The sequence below is a fragment of the Lycium barbarum genome, chromosome 1 (assembly GCF_019175385.1).
Source record: "Lycium barbarum isolate Lr01 chromosome 1, ASM1917538v2, whole genome shotgun sequence".
NCBI classification, from domain to species: domain Eukaryota; kingdom Viridiplantae; phylum Streptophyta; class Magnoliopsida; order Solanales; family Solanaceae; genus Lycium; species Lycium barbarum.
In genome coordinates, this window is record NC_083337.1 from 111,988,403 (window position 1) to 112,014,261 (window position 25,859).

Sequence of the window (25,859 nt, forward strand, 5' to 3'; positions counted from 1 at the left end):
GCAGGTTGTCCTAGGGGTTGTCTACAAAGTCGTGTCCAGCAGTGTCCTGTTTATGGGTGTGAAGCCGGCCACATTTATAAACAGGAGGTTGCAGGGCTTCTAGGGATTGTTGACCTTCTTTCTGTCATAGATTGTGCGATAGAGCCAAGTCATAGGAAATGAGATTCCTTATATAAGCCTTACATACGACGGAAGAAGGTGAGTGGCGATGTGGAAAGTCACAGGGGTAAGTATTGATATTTTGTTCTTTTACCTGAAATTGGAAGCTCTGGATGGCTGGAATGTGATATATAGTCGTATCCTCTGTGAGGCATTATTGATATTTGCTGCGTACAGATTTTGAATAGTAAGAATTGTAAAGGAGGCCTGGTCGGAATTTTTCAAAATAAGGTCATTTAACCAGGTACACCTAACAGGAAGAAATGTGGAAAGGAAATATCGTAAATAGACAATAAGTGGGATATGATATTTTAGAGGAGCTACGGACTTGGGCATGGCGTGAAGAATAAATGCGAGAAAGATGATTAGAAGTCTGAAGGATTAAAAATGGACAACGTCCGAGGTTTAGTAAGAGTAAGGTCTGTTGGAGAATTCAGAGAAAGTCGACAATCAATTTTGCCGTAGATTATTATGTACCGATGGTGAGTGGAAATCTGAACATACTGATACCTGAGTACTTATAAGTAATGACGACGAAGGTATGTTCCCCACCATCAAGAATCTGGAAATCTGGGATAAAAGGTAACCCTACTCACAGCTGAAAGGTGAATATTGAGGATCGGAAAGGGTAAAATAGTAATTGTAAAGCGAAGGACGTGTTATGAAAATGTTTTAGAATCTGTAAGACCTCAACTTGCTCCAGATCATGTAATGAAGTTCATGCGATGAGGTGGATGCGATTATATCAGCGCTAACGCACCGAATTTCATCGGAGTTTCGAGGTTAAGCGTGTTAGGGTGAGAGAAATTTTAGGATGGGTGACCTCCTGGGAAGTGAACTAAAGGTCCTATAAATTGAGACATAAGAGGAAGATGAGGAGCTAGAGTAGCCTAAGGGAAACTAGAGTATACGGGATGGCTGGAGACCATAAGAGGTCGTGTAGGACGAGGCAGATTGGACTGGTGAAGAGACAGAGAGTGCATCACAGCTTTGGAATTAGGATAGGCTTGAATAGCATTTGGAAGTACTTTGTGGGCTAGTTGATAGTAATTATATATATCTATATATATATATATATATATATATATATATATATATATATATATATATATATATATATACATGAATGCGTACGATATCCCACATGTGAATGTATTGGTGGGCATGTGATGTGTGTCCCAACGACCGGTGCTGCGGTATGGAAGGCACCAATCGAGTAAGGGTACCGAAGTTCAAGTGACAGCAAAAATAAATGGTACGAGTGTCATAAGGTAAGCTGATGTTATTTTCACTACAAGTTAAGACTGGAAAGTTCTAATACAACGATAATTGGAAAAGAAAGAGAGTGAGTAAATGGAAGGAAAGGAGATCAAAATGTCGAAAAAAGGTGAAAGGTAAGAAACCTCAGTGAGTGAAGCCCCGAGAGAAACTACCGGCAAAGCACGAGACGACTTGGGTAAAAATTCAAAGATAGGCACGTGAAAAGGATAAAGTGTGGTAATATGGAACAAAAGAAGAATGTGTAGGGTACGAGAACCGATTTAAATAAGTGGGGCTAAAAGAATAGTGACTGCGACAAGGAATGTGAAGTAAGGGAAAGAATGCTTAGGCCTTGCGACGATGTTAGGAGACTTAGGCCCTTGAAAGGTAGAGAAAGGGATAAATGTGCAGCCATATTAACGTGGTTGCCCACACGTCAAGATTTTTTTTGGAACATGTGACAAGCTATATGAATCACATATGTAAATTTAAACACAACTCATGAAGGACCCTTGGGCCAAATCAAAGTAGAAGCCCTCCAAACGAATATTTTTAAGAAAACGTTTCCCGGTGACCTGACTTGGAGGGGACAAAACGGTATTATAAGTTTGGAATTTGGTAAAATACCAAGAGATAGAAGTTATAGATAATTGAATTATCTTTCCAACCATAGGTCGTGGGTTCCTAGGTGAAGTCGGTACAAGGAGATATGGACGTTTTAAGGTCGAAAGGTCAGTGGGCTATGCCCTACTCGGGACCAACCGGTTTGGCCCAAGAAAAATGAAAAGAAAAAAAAAATGAGGCCCAAGTTTAAGAGGGTGGCCGGACAAATCCATGGCCCAAACCCACAAAAAAATTAATGAATTTTCCATGTGTTAAAATAGATAAAAGGGACCATATATTATCACTTGTCCATTAGAATTTTCAAGAAACACAAAAGATGAAGAACAAAAACAAAGGGCCATTTCTGCCAAGACCCATGGAAATTGAGTACCTTAAATCTTGTTCCAAAATTTTTTTTCTTGTAGTATTCCTACCAATTCAAGTACCCTCTACAACGTGGTATGATTATTTCGGAAGATGGTTCATCCGTTTCATCATTTCCGCACTTTGGTTAAGTGAAGAAGATTGGAGAAAAAGGTAAGAATTCATTCCATGTTATTATGTTATGAAGGTTTTTTGGTGTTGTAGTATTTAGAAATGAGTAGAAAGTATGGAAATATGGAAGTTTGCAAAGTGGGTATGTAAGTTGGCATGTAGCCTTGTGTGTATGTATGTTATATACGTATGGTGAGTTAAATTTATGTTGTATTCTAGTTGTGAGCATGATGGAATTCATATTGAGAATGAAAGCTGAATGAATTTGGTTGAAGTTGGAAATATAGGTATTGGCCGTGTGGTATATGGAGATTAGAATGGGAATGAATTAATTTTGTTTAATATGTTGGTTGTGTTGTTGTGATCCTTATAATGTAAAGGAAGGTAATATGATTTAAGTTGGCTTTGAAATGGAATGTAAAAGGTTATGTCATTCTAATATGATTTTATGATATTGTGGACATGAAGTCGTAAGGTGTAAATTATGATGATTGTTGATGAAGTTGGAAGATAGAAACATGTTATGAAAATGTTTGTTAAAGATTAGAAGTTTTGGTGGAATTATGACTTTGGTGGAAAGCTTGTATATTGTGTATATCTTGTGAATATTTTGTGGAATTGATATGAAATGCTTCCAAATTATATTGTGATGATCTTGATTAATGATGAATGTGAAACCCTTGAGATTTGTTTGGAAATTTGAAGTTGAAATGGAAGTATCGCACCATGTTAGAAAGGGAACTAGTTGTGCCATATTGTGTCTTGTAGTTATTGTTGTTGTTGTTAGTGTTGTTATTGGGTTGTTGTTGATTGTTTTGGTCGAGTTGAATTCTCGGGGATGCTATATGTATAGGGGAAATGCTGCCCAAATTTCTGTAGAAAAGTGTTGATTTGATATTTAAGTCCTAAAGTCTTATGGTTAACATTTGGTAAATGTGACCATTTGTAGATTTTGGACGAAACGGGAAGTGAACTTGGAAAGGCGTAAAAAGCATAAAAGGTATGTAAAGCTATCCCAATTCTTCTTTTGGCATGTCCTAGATGTACTAGGATCGGATTCGAGCCTCGGGAAATATTCTGTCTTTCGGAATCCGCGTTTCAAATTGTCCATTCTTCATTCACTGGAATTGAACCCTATAAGTATGCTTTGTTAAAGAATTGTGTAAACTTCCACAAATTGTCTAGAAAGTTATGAAATGTCCCTAGGACCTCCGTAGGTGACTCCATAAGCTTAATATACGTAATTTGAGCCCACCGCTTTGGTTGTCCCGAGGTGGGCCCACTATTTCTGACTTTACCCTTTTTATGTTTATAACTTAACTTCAAGCGGTTCTAAAGGAAACACCTTAACTACTCTTCTAACTACCAATGATATTTATTCTAAATACTTTATTGAATCTCTGTAAAGGTATGATATTTTGTGTCTCATTTAGTCTCCCACTATTCCCGCTTTGCCTTTTAGTGTACTATTGCCTTATTTTCGAACAATATAAAATGAAACGTTTTAACTATCGTTTTAACTACTAAGGAAAATTGTTTTAATGATTCCCTCGAGTCTGGTAAACTATTTTGGAATATGAAAATGATCCCAGAAGGATTATTCTTCCGTAACTCATTATGACATACGACATACCCTTACTATGATTCTGTCCGATTTCATTGGTTTGATTTGTCATCCGATATGCCTCATTGAGTCTCTGGAAATATATGGTATTTTTATTGCATTTAGTTTCTCACTACTCCATTCGTGGATGCCTCAATGTTTCCCCCACTGAGCCCGGGCCAGGATATGTTGTCAAGCGTATTCCACTGCATTGTTCGCCGTGCCTCGATGTGAGGGGGCAGGTATATATGTACATGGGTTGTGGAGTATGCTGTGCCATGTACACTCATTCTGATATGATATGATCTGATATGGCCATCTGATATGATATGTTATGTTACGGGGTTATCCCCTATTCTACTCCTTATGTGTGGTGGCACCAGCGTCGGGGGGTGGCCACATTCTGTTTGCCGAGTCCCTTGGCAGGGGTCGGATATGATATGGTATATGTTTCTGTACACACTCCTCATGTTTTGAAAATATGCATTTGATACTTCGGATGTTACACTCACTTTTCTGTAAGTTCTGTCTCGGCTATGATCTTGTTCCGTAAAGGGACCAGGTACGACATATGCTTTCAGTGAATACTATTTATGCTATATGATCAGCATTTTGCTAATCTGGATATTCAAGTCATTTTCTGTATCTTCTGCTTCGATTATGACTTTGTTTACTACGTTCCGTGCTTTACATACTCAGTACATATTTCGTACTGACCCCCTTCCTTCGGGGGCTGCGTTTTCATGCCGCGCAGGTACAGACGACAGATTTGCTGACCCGCCTGCCTAGGACATCTATTCTGCTATTTTGGGAGTGCTCTTTTGTCCAGAGCCTATATGTTGGTACAGTCTGCTGCTATTACATATATGTATGCTATTCTGGGGTATGACGGGGCCCTGTCCCGTCTTTTGATTCTGTTATAATCTGTAGAGGTCTGTAGACATACTTGTGTGGGTTTTGTATATGTTTTGGGATGATATGATCTGTGACAGCCTTATCGGCTCCCATGTACTATGTCGGTTCATTTATGATGATTACTAACGCCAATTGACTTTTACATTTAAAAATATTCTGCTGATATGCTAGTCTGGGTTATTGGGTACGTTTGGGTGTCCAGCTCGGACACTAGTCGCGGCCTACGGAGTTGGGTCGTTACAAAAGTGGTATCAGAGCGGTTCGTCCTCGGAGTGTCTACAGACCGTGTCTAGTAGAGTCTTGTTTATCGGTGTGTTGTGCACCACATCTATAAACAGGAGGCTACAGGACATTTAGGGTGTTACCTTTCTTTGAATCTTAGATCGTGCGATAGAGCCAGCTGTAGGAAATGAATTCCTTTTTTTTACTAACCTCTGATTTCAGCTGGAGAACGGTATCGACGTAAGACAGTGACTGATGATATTGGAAGCTACACAGTACACAGGTAAGTAATGGTATGAAAGATGTATGCTGGGTAAGGTGTTTGAAATACGATTGAAACATGAAGCTGAAGATTGGAAAGAAAAACATAAACAGGAAAGTGTAGTAGGTGCAGTTTGAGTTGGGCATGTGAGGTAAGCCTCGGCATCTTTATACTTTTATTTGAAATTGTTAGCCCCGTGTGGCTATGATGCGATATGATATGATATGTATATACGTATATGTGTTGGCCCTGTGTGGCATGGTTGGTATTTCCTGTGTACAGGTTTTGGGATAGTAAGAAATACAGAGGAACCTCTGCCCAAATTTTTCTAGGAATATCAAGAGGAAAATGAGATATAAATTCTTAACATGTCTTGAGGGTCGATACCGATAGGGCAAACCTACTGTGTTGGATTAAAGTTTAAGAGATACCCTCCATGTCATTTGTAAGAAGCATTACCCTTATTTGGAAAATTTTGTCTCGAGAAAGTATATATGAGTGTCAAATTCGCAATTTATTTAAATGGACTAGAAATATGTTCCAACCCCCTTTTGCTTTAGCACAGCCCATGTGAAGGGAAAAATATGTGGAAGGGCAAAAATGTCCAACGATCAAGTTTCCTCTAATTGAAAGGATATAAAGTGTATGACAAGCAGTCGGGAATTGAGTGGTTCGCTCACGACTCAAATATATATAATATATATACATGGAGGTAAATATTGAAGACGATATAGTCAGAAAAATAAAAGAATTCTCGCTAGGTCGGGGTGGGACCCGCTACGAGAACGTTCTGAAAAGCTATCAAGACCCCGACTTATCTTAAATTGCGTGACAAAGGACGTGCGGGGCAATTGGTGTACTTATACCGGCCTTAACGTGCTTAAATGCATTAAAGTTGTAAGGTTAAGCGTGCCAGGGCCAGAGCAATTCTGGGATGGGTGACCCCCTGGGAAATGTACAAATATTTTCGCAAACATAGATATAAGAGACGAATAGGAAATTCGGGGTAACCTAAAGGGAATTAGGATATGTGGAAAGGTAAGAAACTTTATAGGGGTCACACGAGCTGAGACGGATTAGATTGCTAAAAAGGAAGAAAAAGCAGCGCAGCTCTGAAATTAGAGTAAATTTGAACAAGTGATTGAAGATGTATTGTAAAAGAAATGGCAGTGATATATATATACGTATGTGTAGCCCCCCCCCCCCCCCCCCCCCCATTTATGATATGTCGATTGATTGGTGAACCCTAATAGCCAGTGTTGTAATATATGGAAAACATTAACTGGACAAAATTTACGGGAAAAGGGGAAAGGTATGGTATAGATGTTACGAAGTAGACTGATATTTATTTTGCTACTGGTTGAGATTGGAAGATTCTAATACAACGATGTTTGGAAAGAAAAGAGAATAATTGAGTGGAAGGTAAGGAGATCAAAATGTCAAAAAAAAAAAGTGAACCGTAAGAAACGTAATTAAGCGGAGCCTCTAAAAGAGTCGACGGGCAAAGCACGAAGTTAATTGCGAAAGAGAACTAAAATGAAATAGCGCAGGGCAAAGGAAAACTTATGGCATGAAATGATGAATCATGTGAATATCGAATTATTCGATTATCGAGAAAATAGAACGACAGATAAAGAATGGGTATGAAGGAAGAAGGTGATTACTAAGATATAAACAGCAACATTAAGTATATTACTTGAGTGCCAGCTATCGGATAAGGTTGTGTACTATATAATTGTGATTCTATTAAGGTCTCGTACGGTGAAAATCAAGTTGTAGGATAGAAAGAAAAGATATGGCGGCATTACTTACATGGGGTCCGCGTTGATATCTATATGGACCCTAAGAGCCCCCAGTATATATATTTTAAGAAAAAGGAGCTGAATTCGCGGCAGAGAAGATGGTTCGAATTATTGAAAGATTATGATGTTAATATTTTGTACCACCCTAGAAAAGCTAACGTTGTGGCATACGCACTTAGTCGTCAATCTATGGACGGCTTGACCGGCGTACATTCAGAAACAAAGAATTGGTTTGTAAAACTCATCAGTCAGCTAGCCTTGGAGTCCGTTTGGTCGATTTAGAAGATATTGAAATTTTTGTCTGAGAAGTTGCTAAATCATCGATTATGGAAGAGGTAAAACAGCGCCAGTTCGAGGATTCTATTCCAGTATGGTACAGAGATACAACTTTTGATAAGGAAAGGACCCATTTTGAGGTCTCACCCGGTAGGGTATTAGTATACAGAGGCAGATTATGTGTGCCTAACGTTGCAGGGCTGCGACGGCCAATTATGTGCGAAGCGCATAATATTCGGTATTCTGTTTATCCTGAATCCACTAAAATGTACCATGACCTCAGATGTCTGTATTGGTCGGATGGCATGAAATGGGATATCGCAGAGTTCGTCGTCCAGTGCCCAAATTGTCAGCAGGCCAAAATTGAACATCAGAAGCCGGGTGGACTGTTGCAGGAAATGGAAATTTTGACCTAGAAATCAGAGATAATTCATAGGGACTTCATTACAGGTTTGCCTCGCACGCCACGGAAGTATGATTTCCATATGGGTTACTGTGGATAGGCTGACAAAAAAATCAGTCCATTTTCTTCCCGTCAGAACCACTTATTTAGCTGAGGATTAAGCCAGGCTAGGTATTAAAGACATAGTGAGGCTCCGCAGAGTTCCTATATCTATCATCACTGACAGAGGTGCTCAATTTACGACTAATTTCTGGTGATTTATTTTCAGGAAGGATTAGGGGCTCAGGTAAGTCTGAGCACAGTATTGCATCTTCAGAGCGACGGACAGGCCAAGCACACTATACAGACGCTAGAAGATATGTTGCGGGCCTGTATTATTGAACTCAGAGGTAGCCGGGATGATCATCTGCCGTTGATCGAGTTTGCTTATAATGACAGCTACGATTCTAGCTTAATACAAGGCTTTGTATGGCAGAAAATGCAGGTCACCGATCGGCTGGTTCGATTTCGGCGAAACAGAGTTAATCGGTCCCGATATGATCCAGCAGGCCGTTGATAAGGTGAAACTCATCTGAGAAAGACAATTAGCAGCCCAGAGTCGACATAGATCGTATGCTGACAAACAGCGTCGACCCTTAGAGTTCTAGGTCGGCGATTGGGTATTTTTGAAAGTATCGCCTATGAGAGGCATAATGCGATTCAGCAAAAAGAGTAAGCTCAGTCTGTGATATATCGGACCCTATCATATTATTTGAAAGATTGGGAATGTCGCCTACGAGTTAGATTTACCATCTGATTTGGAAGCGGTACATCTGGCATTTCATGTATCTATGCTCCGCGAATGTGTCGGCGGTCCTCCTAGAATATTTCCAGCAAATAATATTCGGGTGACGGAGGAACTATCGTACGAAGAGCAGCCTGTAGCCATTCTGGATTGCCAGGTAAGGAGATTGCCGAATAAAGATGTAGCTTCCGTTAAGGTGCTGTGGTAGAACGTTAACAGGGAAGAGATGACCTGGGAAACTGAAGAGGAAATCAAGAAGAAATATCCTTACTTGGTTGTATTCAATAAGGAATGTGTATCACATGAGCCGACCATAAAAATAAACTCCCCCGAAGTACTTACAGACCCTATAAGACTAATCTAACATTCGAGGACGAATGTTCTAAAGGGGGGGGGGGGATGTTATATCTCGTATTTTTGAACGTCAGATTATTTGTAAGCTGAGGTGGGGCCCACACGTCAAGATTTTTTTTGGAACATGTGACGAGCTATATGAATCACATATGTAAAGTTAAACACAACTCATGAAGGACCCTTGGGCCAAATCAAAGTGGAAGCCCTCCAAACGAATATTTTTAAGAAAACGTTTCCGGGTGACCTGACTTGGAGGGGGAAAACGGTATTATAAGTTTGGAATTTGGAATAATACCAAGAGATAGAAGTAATAGATAATTGCATTAGCTTTCCAACCATATGTCGTGGGTTCCAAGGTGAAGTCGGTACTAGGAGATATGGACGTTTTAAGGTCGAAAGGTCAGTGGGCTATGCCCAACTCGGGACCAACCGGTTTGGCCCAAGAAAAATGAAAAGAAAAAAAAATGAGGCCCAAGTTTAAGAGGGTGGGCGGCCAAATCCATGGCCCAAACCCACAAAAAAATTAATGAATTTTCCATGTGTTAAAATAGATGAAAGGGACCATATATTATCACTTATCCATTAGAGTTTTCAAGAAACACAAAAGATGAAGAACAAAAACAAAGGGCCATTTCGGCCAAGACCCATGGAAATTGAGTACCTTAAATCTTGTTCCAAAAATTGTTTTCTTGTAGTATTCCTACCAATTCAAGTACCCTCTACAACGTGTTATGATTATTTCGGAAGATGGTTCATCCGTTTCATCGTTTCCGCACTTTGGTTAAGTGAAGAAGATTGGAGAAAAAGGTAAGAATTCATTCCATGTTATTATGTTATGAAGGTTTGTTTGTGTTGTAGTATGTAGAAATGAGTAGAAAGTATGGAAATATGGAAGTTTGCAAAGTGGGTATGTAAGTTGGCATGTAGCTGTGTGTGTATGTATGTTATATACATATGTCGAGTTAAATTTATGTTGTATTCTAGTTGTGAGTATGATGGAATTCATATTGAGAATGAATGTTGAATGAATTTGGTTGAAGTTGGAAATATATGTATTGGCCGTGTGGTATAAGGAGATTAGAATGGGAATGAATTAATTTTGTTTAATATGTTGGTTGTGTTGTTGTGATCCTTATAATGTAAAGGAAGGTAATATGATTTAAGTTGGCATTGAAATGGAATGTAAAAGGTTATGTCATTCTAATATGATTTTATGATATTGTGGACATGAAGTCGTAAGGTGTAAATTATGATGATTGTTGATGAAGTTGGAAGATAGAAACATGTTATGAAAATGTTTGTTAAAGATTAGAAGTTTTGGTGGAATTATGACTTTGGTGGAAAGCTTGTATATTGTGTATATCTTGTGAATATTTTGTGGAATTGATATGAAATGCTTCCAAATTATATTGTGATGATCTTGATTAATGATGAATGTGAAACCCTTGAGATTTGTTTGGAAATTTGAAGTTGAAATGGAAGTATCGCACTATGTTAGAAAGGGAACTAGTTGTGCAATATTGTGTCTTGTAGTTATTGTTGTTGTTGTTGTTGTTGTTGTTAGTGTTGTTATTGGGTTGTTGTTGATTGTTTTGGCCGAGTTGAATTCTCGGGGATGCTATATGTATAGGGGAAATGCTGCCCAAATATCTGTAGAAAAGTGTTGATTTGATATTTAAGTCCTAAAGTCTTAGGGTTAACATTTGGTAAATGTGACCGTTTGTAGATTTTGGACGAAACGGGAAGTGAACTTGGAAAGGCGTAAAAAGCATAAAAGGTATGTAAAGCTATCCTAATTCTTCTTTTGGCATGTCCTAGATGTACTAGGATCGGATTCGAGCCTCGGGAAATATTCTGTCTTTCGGAATCCGCGTTTCAAATTGTCCCTTCTTCGTTCACTGGAATTGAACCCTATAAGTATGCTTTGTTAAAGAATTGTGTAAACTTCCGCAAATTGTCTAGAAAGTTATGAAATGTCCCTAGGACCACCGTAGGTGACTCCATAAGCTTAATATACGTAATTTGAGCCCACCGCTTCGGTTGTCTCGAGGTGGGCCCACTATTTCCGACTTTACCCTTTTTGTGTTTATAACTTAATTTCAAGCGGTTCTAAAGGAAACGCCTTAACTACTCTTCTAACTACCAATGATATTTATTCTAAATACTTTATTGAATCTCTGTAAAGTTATGATATTTTGTGTCTCATTTAGTCTCCCACTATTCCCGCTTTGCCTTTTAGTTTACTATTGCCTTATTTTCGAACAATATAAAATGAAACGTTTTAACTATCCTTTTAACTACTAAGGAAAATTTTTTTAATGATTCCCTCGAGTCTGGTAAACTATTTTGGAATATGAAAATGATCCCAGAAGGATTATTCTTCCGTAACTCATTATGACATACGACATACCCTTACTATGATTCTGTCCGATTTCATTGGTTTGATTTGTCATCCGATATGCCTCATTGAGTCTCTGGAAATATATGGTATTTTTATTGCATTTAGTTTCTCACTACTCCATTCGTGGATGCCTCAATGTTTCCCCCACTGAGCCCGGGCCAGGATATGTTGTCAAGCGTATTCCACTGCATTGTTCGCCATGCCTCGATGTGAGGGGGCAGGTATATATGTACATGGGTTGTGGAGTATGCTGTGCCATGTACACACATTCTGATATGATATGATCTGATATGGCCATCTGATATGATATGTTATGTACAGACGACAGATTTGCCGCGCAGGTACAGACGACAGATTTGCTGACCCGCCTGCCTAGGACATCTATTCTGCTATTTTTGGAGTGCTCTTTTGTCCAGAGCCTATATGTTGGTACAGTCTGCTGCTATTATATATATGTATGCTATTCAGGGGTATGACGGGGCCCTGTCCCGTCTTATGATTCTGTTATAATCTGTAGAGGTCTGTAGACATACTTGTGTGGGTTTTGTATATGTTTTGGGATGATATGATCTGTGACAGCCTTATCGGCTCTCATGTACTATGTCGGTTCATTTATGATGATTACTAAAGCCAATTGACTTTTACATTTAAAAATATTCTGCTGATATGCTAGTCTGGGTTATTGGGTACGTTTGGGTGTCCAGCACGGACACTAGTCGCGGCCTACGGAGTTGGGTCGTTACAGAGCTTTTCTGAAAAGATGACTTAAGAATAGAACGGATTTGCGAGTTTAAAGTAAAATCTCACGAACTTCAGAGCCGAAGCCACGAATGGCAAAAGAAGATAAGTGTTCGAGGAGGAAGGAACCTAAGGAAGGTTAAGGATGAAAGTAGAAAAAGTATACTAATGGGTTGGTTGAAGGCAGAGGAGAGCATTTAGGCGTAGGGCAATTGGAAATCTTTAACCATAAGAGTAAGGAAGATACTTTAACGAGTTAGCAGTAGAAACCCGATTACGCATCGAGGAAAGAACAAGGATGATGGATCGACATCGTGGATTAGGAAATTAATGGTATGGAATGAGAATTCATGTGAGGTCTGAAAGATTTGAACATAGGGGAGATATAATGAAGTGCATGGAACGTGCATGGGAGACCGCTCGGTCATAGGATCATAAATATAGTTAAAAGTCCGATGAGCGAGGATAGAAAGGGTGCAAACTGTAAGGATTTTGTGCTAAGAGAAAAAGTAGCGGGACGCTAAAAAAATATGGACGCGCAGTTGCAATACAAGTGCATGGTCAAGAAAAATTACGAGTAAGTGAGCTAAATGGGTGAAAGGGACTAATAGTGGATAGGAAGATATGGGAATGTTGACAAGAATGATGATATAGACGCAAAATGAAAGAAAAACTTATGGTGAGAAGTTTCGATATGTTATGCACAGAGTTGGAAAGAAAGATGAGGAGTGAGGTATAAACGAAGATTTCACAAAAAGACTATTAGCATATAACGAGCCCCTTAAAAAGGGGGGGGGGTGTCACGACCCGACTCGGGGCCGCAACGAGCACCCGGTGCTAACCCACCCGAGCACCCTCTTAGCTTACTCTTATACTTACATCTAGGTGATCCACATAATTATACATGCATTTCCATTCATTCGTCAACTAGTCCCATATGGAGAACCGCACATTTATATCATCATAGGCATTTATGCAACATCAATATACATGGGCCAACGTGGCCGACAAAATGATATACAAAACATAGGCCGACAAGGCCAAACACATCTACCCACACACACATATGTCTACGAGCCTCTAATAGTATGACATATCGTATGAGCGGGACAGGACCCAGCTATGCCCATAATTTTATATACACAAAAGAATAAGTATCCAAAAGCTATGGCTCCGAAAGAAATGGAGCTCTGCTATGCAATATCTGAATAAGAAGATATGGATCAAGTCTGTCTCCCTGTGCACCTGAGGGCATGACGCAGCGTCCACAAACAAAAGGACGTCAGTACGAAGAATGTACTGACTATGTAAAGCATGATCAACATCAATATAGAAGCATAATAGATATCATACGAAGATAGCATAGGAGGGGAGACAGTAATACCATCGTCATCATATCGCTTACTTGCATACATCGTCGTTCGTATCCCATAATAATACTCGTACCATACTTGTGCTCATATTCGTATACATGCCCCTATTCGCATTCATATACATAGTCTTTTCACATTCATATTCATATGATATACATAGCCATACACTTATATACATACATAGCGTACCCGACCATAAGGCTCGGTGTTTCGTACGTACTTGGCCAACCAAGGCTCAATGTTATCTCTACCTGGCCCTACCAAGGCTTCAGGGTTATCCGTACCATCTGCAGAGGTGTGCGCGCGTTACGTAATCATATACATACTTTATACATAATCATATACATATATCCTACCCGGCGTTATAAGCTCGGGGTATCATTATAGCCCTTCATAGGCACATATACATATATCATAGCTCGTAAGCATCTTTAATCTCATTTTACTCTCATCATCATTTCTATCCTCATCACTATCTTTACATCTACATTATGGACTTACTCGTCAAGCGAGGAACATAGTATAATCATACTACATATCAAGGGCCGTGAGCTTATGAGCTCGGAATGTCAACCATGTGGAGACAACATACTCATATAGAGGAATTAGGAATTTGGCCAAGAACCATGCCTTATGAAAGAAGGGTTAGCCTTAAATACCTTTCCGTCGAACTATTCTACGCTTGCACGTTCCCTTCCAATGCTAGCGTTTATACTTTCATTAATATCATAACAATGACCATTAGTCATTCACATTATCCACATTATCCAGAATTCCTCAATTTGCCTCTAATTCACCCACATTCATGATTATAACACCCATCTTCGTCCATTCGTCTAAAGTGTTTAGTTCATGATCTTAATACCATTTATAACACATTCATATCACAACACAACAACATTCATTACTCAATTCAAACTATTTCTCAAAATGTCACTATTCATCATTCATGACCTAGTTGACAACATTTTCTACAATCCATGTATTTTAATTCTCCAATACCTTAAACATCTTGTAAAAATCATGAATCTTACCTTAGAAGTTGTATGAACAAGCTTTGGTTGATAATACTCTTCTTTGAGCAAAACCCTAGTTTTTCTCCATTTGGATTTCTTGACTTAAATGATCCTTGATGATTCCCTTATCCTTGATTCACTTGTCTTAATGTTATGGATGACTTATAATCCTTGAAAACTCATATAATAAATGTAGAGAGAAGTTCTAGAGAGAAATGGTGTAATGTTGTAATGAAATAAAATAAGTCTTGATCGTCATATTTAATGAATTGGAAAATTTGTGCTGGGTGAACAGTGGTCGTCCATGGAGGTTTACGGTCCGTATTTCAGTTTACGGACCGTCCCTCGTGGTCGTTTTTAAGCTTAAGTAGAACAAGAAACTTTGGCCTGCATGCATGGTGATTTACGACTATGGTTTACGGGTCGTAAATCACTTTACGGTCCGTCCACCAGGTCGTATTTAGCCATTTCCTCAGCTGGCAGAAAGTTGAAGTTGGACATGCCAGTTTACGACGTCAAGTTTATGGACCGTATTGCACTTTACGGTCCGTACTTTGCACTATACAACCACTGGGCAGTTTTGCCAACTTTCAATTTTTCTCATTTCTCGACTTTTCATTCTAATCATCCACACCCCTTTACATACATTTCCCATGAAACATTATACACTCGCACTCCTCGCACACATCATTAGTTCATTTACTTGCGTACCAACGGGAAATTTTCCGAGGTGTAACATTCTACCCCCCTTAGGAACATTCGTCCTCGAATGTTAAAGGCTTGGGGAATTCTATAAAAATTTCGCCAGATTTTCCTCTTTAATGTGGCACTACCACCCTGTCACAACAACCCACAATAACAATGCCTCACAGGGCTGTAATACAACAGCACTAGAAATTTGGCCACACACGACCTGAATGTATAGAAGGAAAACATGCATACCTTATGATTTTGACGTCTCATCTTGGACTTCTTCCAAGGGCTGAAATAACTGTGGGTATTTGGATCGCATATTCTCTTCTGCTTCCCATGTCATTTCCTCTCGATTGTTATTTCTCCACAAAACATTAATTGAGGCCACTTCTTTGTTTCTAAGCCTCCGTACTTGCCTATCTAATATGGCAATGGGTATTTTATCATAAGTTAACTTTTCTGTCACTTGAATATCATTCACTGGGACGATCCTCGTAGGATCTCCAACACACTTCCGAAGCATCGAGACATGAAATACTGGATGGACTGACTCCAAATCCGGAGGTAGATCTAGCTCATAGGCCACTTTGCCTATTTTGCGCACAATTTCGTATGGCCCAATATACCGGGGACTGAGCTTCCCCTTTTTGCCAAATCTCATCACGCCCTTCATTGGCGACACTTTCAAGAATACCCAATCTTTCACTTCGAACTCTAAGTCTCATCGACGATTATCCGTATAGGACTTCTGACGACTTTGAGCCGCTAGCAACCGATCTTGTACGAGCTTAACTTTCTCTGTTGTTTGCTGGACCAAGTCTGGCCCTATTAACTTAGCTTCTCCGGTTTCAAACCACCCAATTGGGGATCTAAACTTTCGCACATATAGAGCCTCATACGGTGCCATTTGAATGCTAGAATGATAACTGTTATTGTAAGCAAACTCAATGAGTTGCAAATGGTCATCCCAATTTCCTCCAAAATCTATCATACATGCCCGTAACATATCTTCAAGAGTCTGAATAGTACGTTCAGCTTGCCCATCGGTCTGTGGGTGAAACGCCGAGCTTAGGCGCACTTGGGTCCCTAAACCTTCTTGGAAAGACCCCCAAAACTTGGCTGTAAACTGAGTCCCTCTATCGGGGATAATAGATACCGGAACGCCATGGAGTCTCACTATCTCTTTAATATAAAGCTTGGCATAATCTTCTGCCATATAGGTCGTTCTGACTGGTAAGAAATGCGCTGACTTTGTGAGCCTATCCACGATCACCCATATAGAATCATATTTACGTCGAGAACGGGTTAACCCTGTAATGAAATCCATATTAATCACTTCCCACTTCCAAGTTGGGACTTCTATAGCTTGCAATAAGCCACCCGGCTTTTGGTGTTCTATCTTCACTTGTTGGCAATTAGGACACTGAGCTACGAATTCTGCTACGTCTTTCTTCATCCCATTCCACCAATATATAGTCTTAAGATCATGATACATTTTCGTCGCTCCGGGGTGAACAGAGTAACGGGAACAATGAGCTTCTTTCAAAATCTGATGGCGTAGACCTGCCACATCGGGAACACATAACCTGCCTCGACATCGGAGAACTCCGTCTTCCGAAATTTTAAATGATGACCCCTCCTTCTGAGGGAGTGTATCTCTGTACTGCATTAGCATGGGATCCTCAAATTGTCGCTCTTTTACTTCCGCTACTAACGATGAAACTGCTGAATTCTGAATAATAGCTCCACTGCTACCGGAGTCCACCACTCGGACTCCTAGGCTTGCTAACTGCTGAAGATCACGGGCCATCTCTTTCTTTTCTGGTCGTACATCACTTAGACTTCCCATCGACCTACGGCTAAGAGCATCAGCCACAACATTTACCTTTCCGGGGTGGTACAGGATTTCGACATCATAGTCTTTTAGCAACTCTAGCCATCGTCGTTGCCGCAAATTCAACTCTTTCTGCTTGAAGATGTACTGGAGACTCTTATGATCTGTATAAATATCCACGTGGACACCATATAAGTAATGTCTCCATATCTTTAAAGCATGGACCACCGCGGCCAATTCTAAGTCATGGGTAGGATAATTCTGCTCATGTTTCCGTAATTGTCTAGAAGCATACGCAATCACCTTACCATTTTGCATCAATACACAGCCTAGCCCAACGCCTGAAGCATCACAATAAATAACATATCCTTCCAATCCCTCTGGAAGTGTCAAGACTGGGGCTGAAGTCAGTCGGTCCTTCAACTATTGGAAACTACGCTCGCAAGCATCTGGCCATTGAAACTTAGCTGACTTCTGAGTCAACTTGGTGAGCGGTGCAGAAATAGAAGAGAAACCCTCAACAAATCTTCTGTAATAACCGGCTAAGCCCAAAAAGCTACGGACCTCCGTAGGGGTCGTGGGCCTTGGCCAAGTCTTCACTGCCTCAATTTTTTGGCTATCCACTCGAATACCGTTAGCTGCAACAATGTGGCCCAGAAATGCCACCGAGTTCAACCAAAACTCGCATTTGGCAAAACTTCGCGAATAACTCTCGAGCTCGAAGAACTCCAAGGAGAATTCGCAAATGATCCACATGCTCTGCCTTGGATCTAGAATACACCAGGATATCATTGATGAATACAATCACGAATCGATCCAGAAAAGGCCTGAATACATTGTTCATTAAGTCGATAAACACTGTCGGTGCATTAGTTAGCCCAAACGACATTACTCGGAACTCGAAATGGCCATATCTTGTTCTGAAAGCTGTCTTAGGGATAGCTTTCTCCCTAAGTCTTACTTGGTGATACCCGGACCTCAAATCAATCTTTGAAAACCATTTGGCACCTTGCAATTGATCAAATAAATCATCAATCCTCGGGAGGGGATACTTGTTCTTAATTGTCACTTTATTCAATTGCCGATAATCAATGCACATTCTCAAAGAGCCATCCTTCTTCCGGACGAACAATACGGGTGCTCCCCACGGGGATGAACTAGGCCTAATGAAGCCTTTTTCAAGCAAGTATTTTAATTGCTCCTTCCACTCTTTCAACTCTGCGGGTGACATCCTATAGGGAGGAATAGATATGGGTTTAGTGTCTGGCAACACATCAATTGGAAAATCAATCTCTCGCTCGGGAGGAAGGCCTGGAAGCTCTTCCGGGAACACATCCGGAAATTCGTTCACTACCGGAACTGACTGAAGAGTCGGCGACTCAACTTCTACATCTTGAACTCGCACTAGGTGATAAATACACCCTTTCGTGATCATCTTCCTTGCCTTTAGATAGGAAATAAACCTACCTTTTGGTGATGCCGCATTCCCTTTCCATTCTAAGACTGGTTCTCCCAGAAACTGGAAACGAACCATCTTCATTCGGCAATCAACATTGGTGTAACAAGAAGCCAACCAATCCATGCCCATAATAACGGCAAAATCTACCATTTCTAGCTCATGCAAATAAATCATGATACGACGATCACAAATCACAATCACACAATTCCTATATACTCGGCTAGCTATTACCGAGTCACCCACGGGTGTAGACACCTCAAAAGGTTTGATAGACTCCGGCTCAATTATAAATCGACCCGCAATATATGGAGTAACATATGATAATGTGGAGCCCGTACCAATCAAAGCATATACATCATGAGAGAATACCGATAATATACTTGTGACAACGTCAGGAGAAGACTCAAGATCTTGGCGTCCAGCCAAAGCATAGATACGGTGCTGAGGACCGCTAGAACTGGGAGCTCTGCCTCTACCCCTACCAGGGCCAACTGGCGCATGTGAACCTGGCCCCGTAGGGCGTACAGATGCCGAAGATCCAGCTACCGACCCTGATGGCTGGGTCCTACCTCTACCATGTACTGAGGGGCAATCACGCATAATATGGCCTGGCCGACCACATGAATAGCAAGCTTCTGAACCTGATCGGCACTGACCCCAATGAAACTTTCCACACTGAGAACATCGTGGTACGGGTGGCCTTGGCTAGCCTGAATCACCTCTAAACTGAGACCCCGAATAACCCTGACTCGGCTCGGAACGAGTAGATCTGTCAAATCTCTGCCCCGTGAACTGTGGAGGTGTACTGGTCATAGAATAGCCTGAATGGCTGGGAAACTACTATCTGTGTCCGCCCCTGGACTCGCTCCTCGAACCCGAAGGTCTGGCCCTCTTGTTATGGCCCCTATCCTGCTCACGTTCATTTCTCCGCTGCTGTAGGTGTTCCTCTAATTCCTGAGCATGTGCCTGAATATGTGCAATATCCATGCCATCCTGAAGGGACGCAGTTAAGCATTTATCCATCAAGTGTGGCCCTAGGCCTTTCATAAACCGGTGCACCTGATCGCCCATATCCGCTACCATGGTCGAAGCATACCTAGCCAAGGAATTGAAGCGGAGACTATAATCTGTAGCACTCATGCTACCTTGCCTCAGATTCAAGAATTTATCGGCCCTAGCTCGCCAAACTTCTGGAGGCATGTAGTGACGGAGAAAAGCATCGACAAACTCTTGCCATACCGGCGGAGGTGAATTGGCTCCCCGCGAATCCATCCATACTGTATACCACTGGATCGAGATATCTCTCAATCTATAAGACGCTAGCTCTACCGACTCAGTGTCTGAAGCATGTATCAACCGGAGCGTCCTTAGCATACCATCAATAAAGTCCTGGGGATCCTCCTCCGGTTTCGACCCAAAGAATTCCGGGGGTTTCAAGGCAATGAAGTCATAGGCCCTTGCACTAACAGCCCTGTCACCTTGCCCTGCGCTTGGCCTCTGAGTCTGGGCCGCAACCAACTGAGTCAACAAATTAATGGCCTCTCTCACGTCTTGGCCCGAAGCATTCGGTGGAGGAGCTGGAGCTGGGGCTGAGGCTCCCACGTGCTCCTCAGTAATAGGCACTGTCTGGGAGGACTGAGATTGAGCCGCACTCTGGGACTCATCTTCCTCTACTACCGGTGGCGGTGCTCTTTCAGCCCGCTTTTCTGCCACCGTCTTGCCCTTTTGGGCTGCTGTAGCCTTTTTCTTTTTAGGCATCTCTGAAATACACACCACACGACTTTGGAACAAGAAATTCTTACATCATAGCTCTATCGTACGATTTTTATGAAGAAAGAAGGTCATATATTCCTAAAATGTCCGCAGCTTCTCGTTTATAAGTGTGGCGCGCAACACACTCATAACCAAGACTCTACTAGACACGGCTCGTAGACACATCCTAGGACTGAACTGCTCTGATACCACTTTTGTCACGACTCGACTCGGCGCCGCGACGAGCACCCGGTGCTAACCCACCCGAGCACCCTCTTAGCTTACTCTTATACTTACATCTAGGTGATCCACATAATTATACATGCATTTCCATTTATTCGTCAACTAGTCCCATATGGACAACCGCACATTTATATCATCATAGGCATTTATGCAACATCAATATACATGGGCCAACGTGGCCGACAAAATGATATACAAAACATAGGCCGACAAGGCCAAACACATCTACCCACACACACACATATCTACGAGCCTCTAAGAGTATGACATATCGTATGAGCGGGACAGGACCCCGCTATGCCCATAATTTTATATACACAAAAGAATAAGTACCCAAAAGCTACGGCTCCGAAAGAAATGGAGCTCTGCTATTTAATCTCTGAATAAGCAGCTATGGATTAAGTTGGTCTCCCTGTGCACCTGCGGGCATGACGCAGCGTCCACAAAAAAAAGGACGTCAGTACGAAGAATGTACTGAGTATGTAAAGCATGATCAACATCAATATAGAAGCATAATAGATATCATACTAAGATAGCATAAGAGGGGAGACAGTAATATCATCATCATCATACCGCTTACTTGCATACATCGTCGTTCGTATCCCATAATAATACTCGTACCATACTCGTGCTCATATTCATATACATGCCCCTATTCGCATTCATATACATAGTCTTTTCACATTCATATTCATATGATATACATAGCCATACACTTATATACATACATAGCGTACCCGACCATAAGGCTCGGTGTTTCGTACGTACTTGGCCAACCAAGGCTCAATGTTATCTCTACCTGGCCCTACCAAGGCTTCAGGGTTATCCATACCATCTGCAGAGGTGTGCGCGCGTTACGTAATCGTATACATACATTATACATAATCATATACATATATCCTACCCGGCGTTATAAGCTCGGGGTATCATTATAGCCCTTCATAGGCACATATACATATATCATAGCTCGTAAGCATCTTTAATCTCATTTTACTCTCATCATCATTTCTATCCTCATCACTATCGTTACATCTACATTATGGACTTACTCGTCAAGCGAGGAACATAGTATAATCATAGTACATATCAAGGGCCGTGAGCTTATGAGCTCGGAATGTCAACCATGTGGAGACAACATACTCATATAGAGGAATTAGGAATTTGGCCAAGAACCAGGCCTTATGAAAGAAGGGTTAGCCTTACATACCTTTCCGTCGAACTATTCTACGCTTGCACGTTCCCTTCCGTGCTAGCATTTATACCTTCATTAATATCATAACAATGGCCATTAGTCATTCACATTATCCACATTATCTAGAATTCCTCAATTTGCCTCTAATTCACCCACATTCATGATTATAACACCCATCTTCGTCCATTCGTCTAAAGTGTTTAGATCATGATCTTAATACCATTTATAACACATTCATATCACAACACAACAACATTCATAACTCAATTCAAACTATTTCTCAAAATGTCACTATTCATCATTCATGACCTAGTTGACCACATTTTCTACAATCCATGTATTTTAATTCTCCAATACCTTAAACATCTTGTAAAAATCAAGAATCTTACCATAGAAGTTGTAGGAATAAGCTTTTGTTGATAATACTCTTCTTTGAGCAAAACCCTAGTTTTTCTCCATTTGGATTTCTTGACTTGGATGATCCTTGATGATTCTCTTATCCTTGATTCACTTGTCTTAATGTTATGGATGACTTATAATCCTTGAAAACTCATATAATAAATGTAGAGAGAAGTTCTAGAGAGAAGTGGTGTAATGTTGTAATGAAATAAAATAAGTCTTGATCCTCATATTTAATGAATTGGAAAATCTGTGCTGGGTGAACAGTGGTCGTCCATGGAGGTTTACGGTTCGTATTTCAGTTTACGGACCGTCCCTCGTGGTCGTTTTTAAGCTTAAGCAGAACCAGAAACTTTGGCCTGCATGCATGGTGATTTACGACCATGGTTTACGGGCCGTAAATCACTTTACGGTCCGTCCATCAGGTCGTATTTAGCCATTTCCTCAGCTGGCAGAAAGTTGAAGTTGGACATGCCAGTTTACGACGTCAAGTTTACGGACCGTGTTGCACTTTACGGTCCGTATTTTGCACTATACGACCACTGGGCAGTTTTGCCAACTTTTAATTTTTCTCATTTCTCGACGTTTCATTCTAATCATCCACACCCCTTACCATACATTTCCCATGAAACATTATACACTAGCACTCCTCGCACACATCATTAGTTCATTTACTTGCGTACCAACGGAAAATTTTCCGAGGTGTAATAGGGGGGGAGAGCATATTATATTAGACTTAAAAGGGAATCGCAACTATTTCAGACTCCAGAGGAGGAAAATTTATTAGCTCGGGACCATAGTTCGAAACATGTCGGCACATCAAAAGGATACATGGAAGAAGTAGAAACGAATTGACAATGAGTGTACCGTGAGGCCGACATGAAGGGAAAGGATGGAAGACACCTTAAGAGAATGCTTCATGCCAACATGAATTATGATATGTTTAGAACATGATTTGAATCCCTCATATCGGGCAAATTTGCGCCGTACCTAAGTACGCAGCGACATATGTTAAAGAGTAATAAAAAGAGCAAGAAAGGGCTACAAGCTAAGTTTACAAAGGATAATGGAGAGAATGATAAGACTAAAGGGATATTTCGGACAACAACGACTATTAAATAAAAGTATCAACAATTGGTAGTCTGGGAATTTTTGAAAGAAAGAAAGAACGCAGCACCTATGAATGAAATAAAAGAGTCCACCGGATCCTAGAAATTAGTTCATGGACCATTAATTAGACGAAACTTGAGAATATACGCTGTGAAATTATATGAATCATCGACGTGAAGCGATGCTCGATTATGTTTTTAAGGAATCCACACCAGAGAGCCGACAAGGAATAACGATGGACGAAACGAGTGCCAATACAAAGAAATCAAAAACAAGTATACTTGTGTCGAGGAATATGAGGGCAAGGAACATCCTGTTGCCATATTGGACCGACAAGTGAAGATCGCGTGCCAAAGACATGGCTTCTATTAAGGTGTGGTGACGAAACAATAACAGAGAAGAGATGACCTAGAAAGGACAATTATAAGAGGGACCCCCGAAGTGTTACAAGACCCCATAAGATCAGTTGAACATTCGAGGACGAATGTTCTAAAGGGGGGAGGATGTTATAGCCCATATTTTGTACATTCGGATATTTCAAGGAAGTCGTGGTAAGTTAAGGGCAAGACTATTTTTCAAAATTATTTTAATGTACAAGTTGTTTATTAGTATGGAAATATTAAGAAAGGCTAAGGGTAAAAAGGGAAATTCACAAGAAGATTCATGGTAATATTGTGGAAGGCTAGGGGCAAAAAGGGAATTTCATAAAACTTCAAGAAAGTTCATGAAAGGGTCCTTTGGCCGTGAGGCGTGGTGAGTGTTGGTCCCACCCATGGCCATGTGTCCATATTTTTACTTGAAGGGCTTAATTATATATATAGATAAATGGTGGGAAAAAAAGACATATTTATCTTCATCCTTTAGAAAGATGAAGAAACTTGGAGAAGAAACATAAGAGATCATTCGGCCATGGTGACAAGAAATTGGGTCCATGGAAATTGACCAAGAAAAATTATTTTCTTCTAGTATGCCAACTAATTTGATGGCCCTAATTAACATGGAGTGGTTGTTGGAGCAATAAAATCATTCATTTGTGCAAGTTTACAACCCTAGCCAAGTTAAGGAGTGGAGTGAGAAAGGTATGTATTCAATCTTCTTTTACATGTGTTATAGATGATTTATGTATATTGAAGTATGTAGGAATGGATGAAATTCATAAAATATGGATATAGGGGTTATGGCCGAATATAGAGTATGTTGATAAGATGTGATGAAGTGATTTTATTTAGTATTTTAATTGTTGTTGTGGTAGATTATATGATGTTAAATGAAGATTTAATGGTTTTAAATGAAGTTGTAATCGTTGTGGGATTATTGTATAAGTTAATGTGACATTAGCATGAATTCCTATATTTGTACGAATGGTGTTGTTAATATGTAGATTGTTGGTGTAGTTCATGAATTTGGAAGGAAAGAATGTGTTGTTGTTGTTCTTGGTGGTGTTGGAAAGTTTCGGGTGGAATGGTATAGTAGTTGGGCTATTTTGAACATTGTGCGGATTCTATGAAATGTTTTTAAGTCTTGTTTGAATGGTTTTGGATTAGTACTTAAATGAGTGAGCATTGGAGTTGGCTTGATCATATGTGGTTGGTTTTGAATAGAAAAGACTGCTAGTATTAGAATGCATTTTGAATTAATTGTTGAAGTTGGAAATATGATTGTTGGTATTGTTGTTGATAATAATTTGGCCGAGTTGAATTCTCGGACTGCTGTTGATGATTTGGCCGAGTTGGATTCTCGGGGATGGTGTATTTACAGGGGAGATGCTGCCGAAATTTCAGCAGATTATAAATGAATTCATTTGAAGGACTAAGACAAGTATATGATGATGAATCTAATGATTATGTAAATCTTCTTGAATGTAGACTAGCAAGCTTGGACAAATAAGCGTAGCTAATAGGACGTGGGGCAGGTATGTAAGGCGTACCCTTTCTTTCTTTTGGCATGATCCTAGTGAAACGAATAGACAATGTATATGTATGATTTCAAAGAAATTCCTATTCTTAGAGCCACTAGGATGGCTAATATTCTTGACTTCCATAAGCTGTTTCATATGGTTTTGATGCGTATCTATGATGTCCGAAGTTCTGTTTGATATGTTTCCGAATGGCATTCAAGAGACAATTGATATGACTAATGTCTTGATTTTCAAATGATAGTACGCTTGATTATTCCAGTGAGTCTTTGATATATTTTGATACGTACATATGGTTCCAAAAGCTCTATTTGATTTGATCCATAACGATATTCGGAAGGTGCCTAACATGATTGTTGCTTTGATTTTCCAAAAATGGCTTCTGAAACGTTCGTAGAAGGTTCTGTACTAAAACGTCCATAACTTTTTCATACTAACTCGGATTGACCCGAAACGTGTTTATGATCCTCAAGTGTCGATTTACGCACCTATCTATCGAGTCTTGATTTATATGCATATAGTTTCTCACTACTCTGCTCGTGCACGCCTCAATGGGTCTTTCACTGAGTCCCGGGCCGGGTATGTTATCGTGCGCA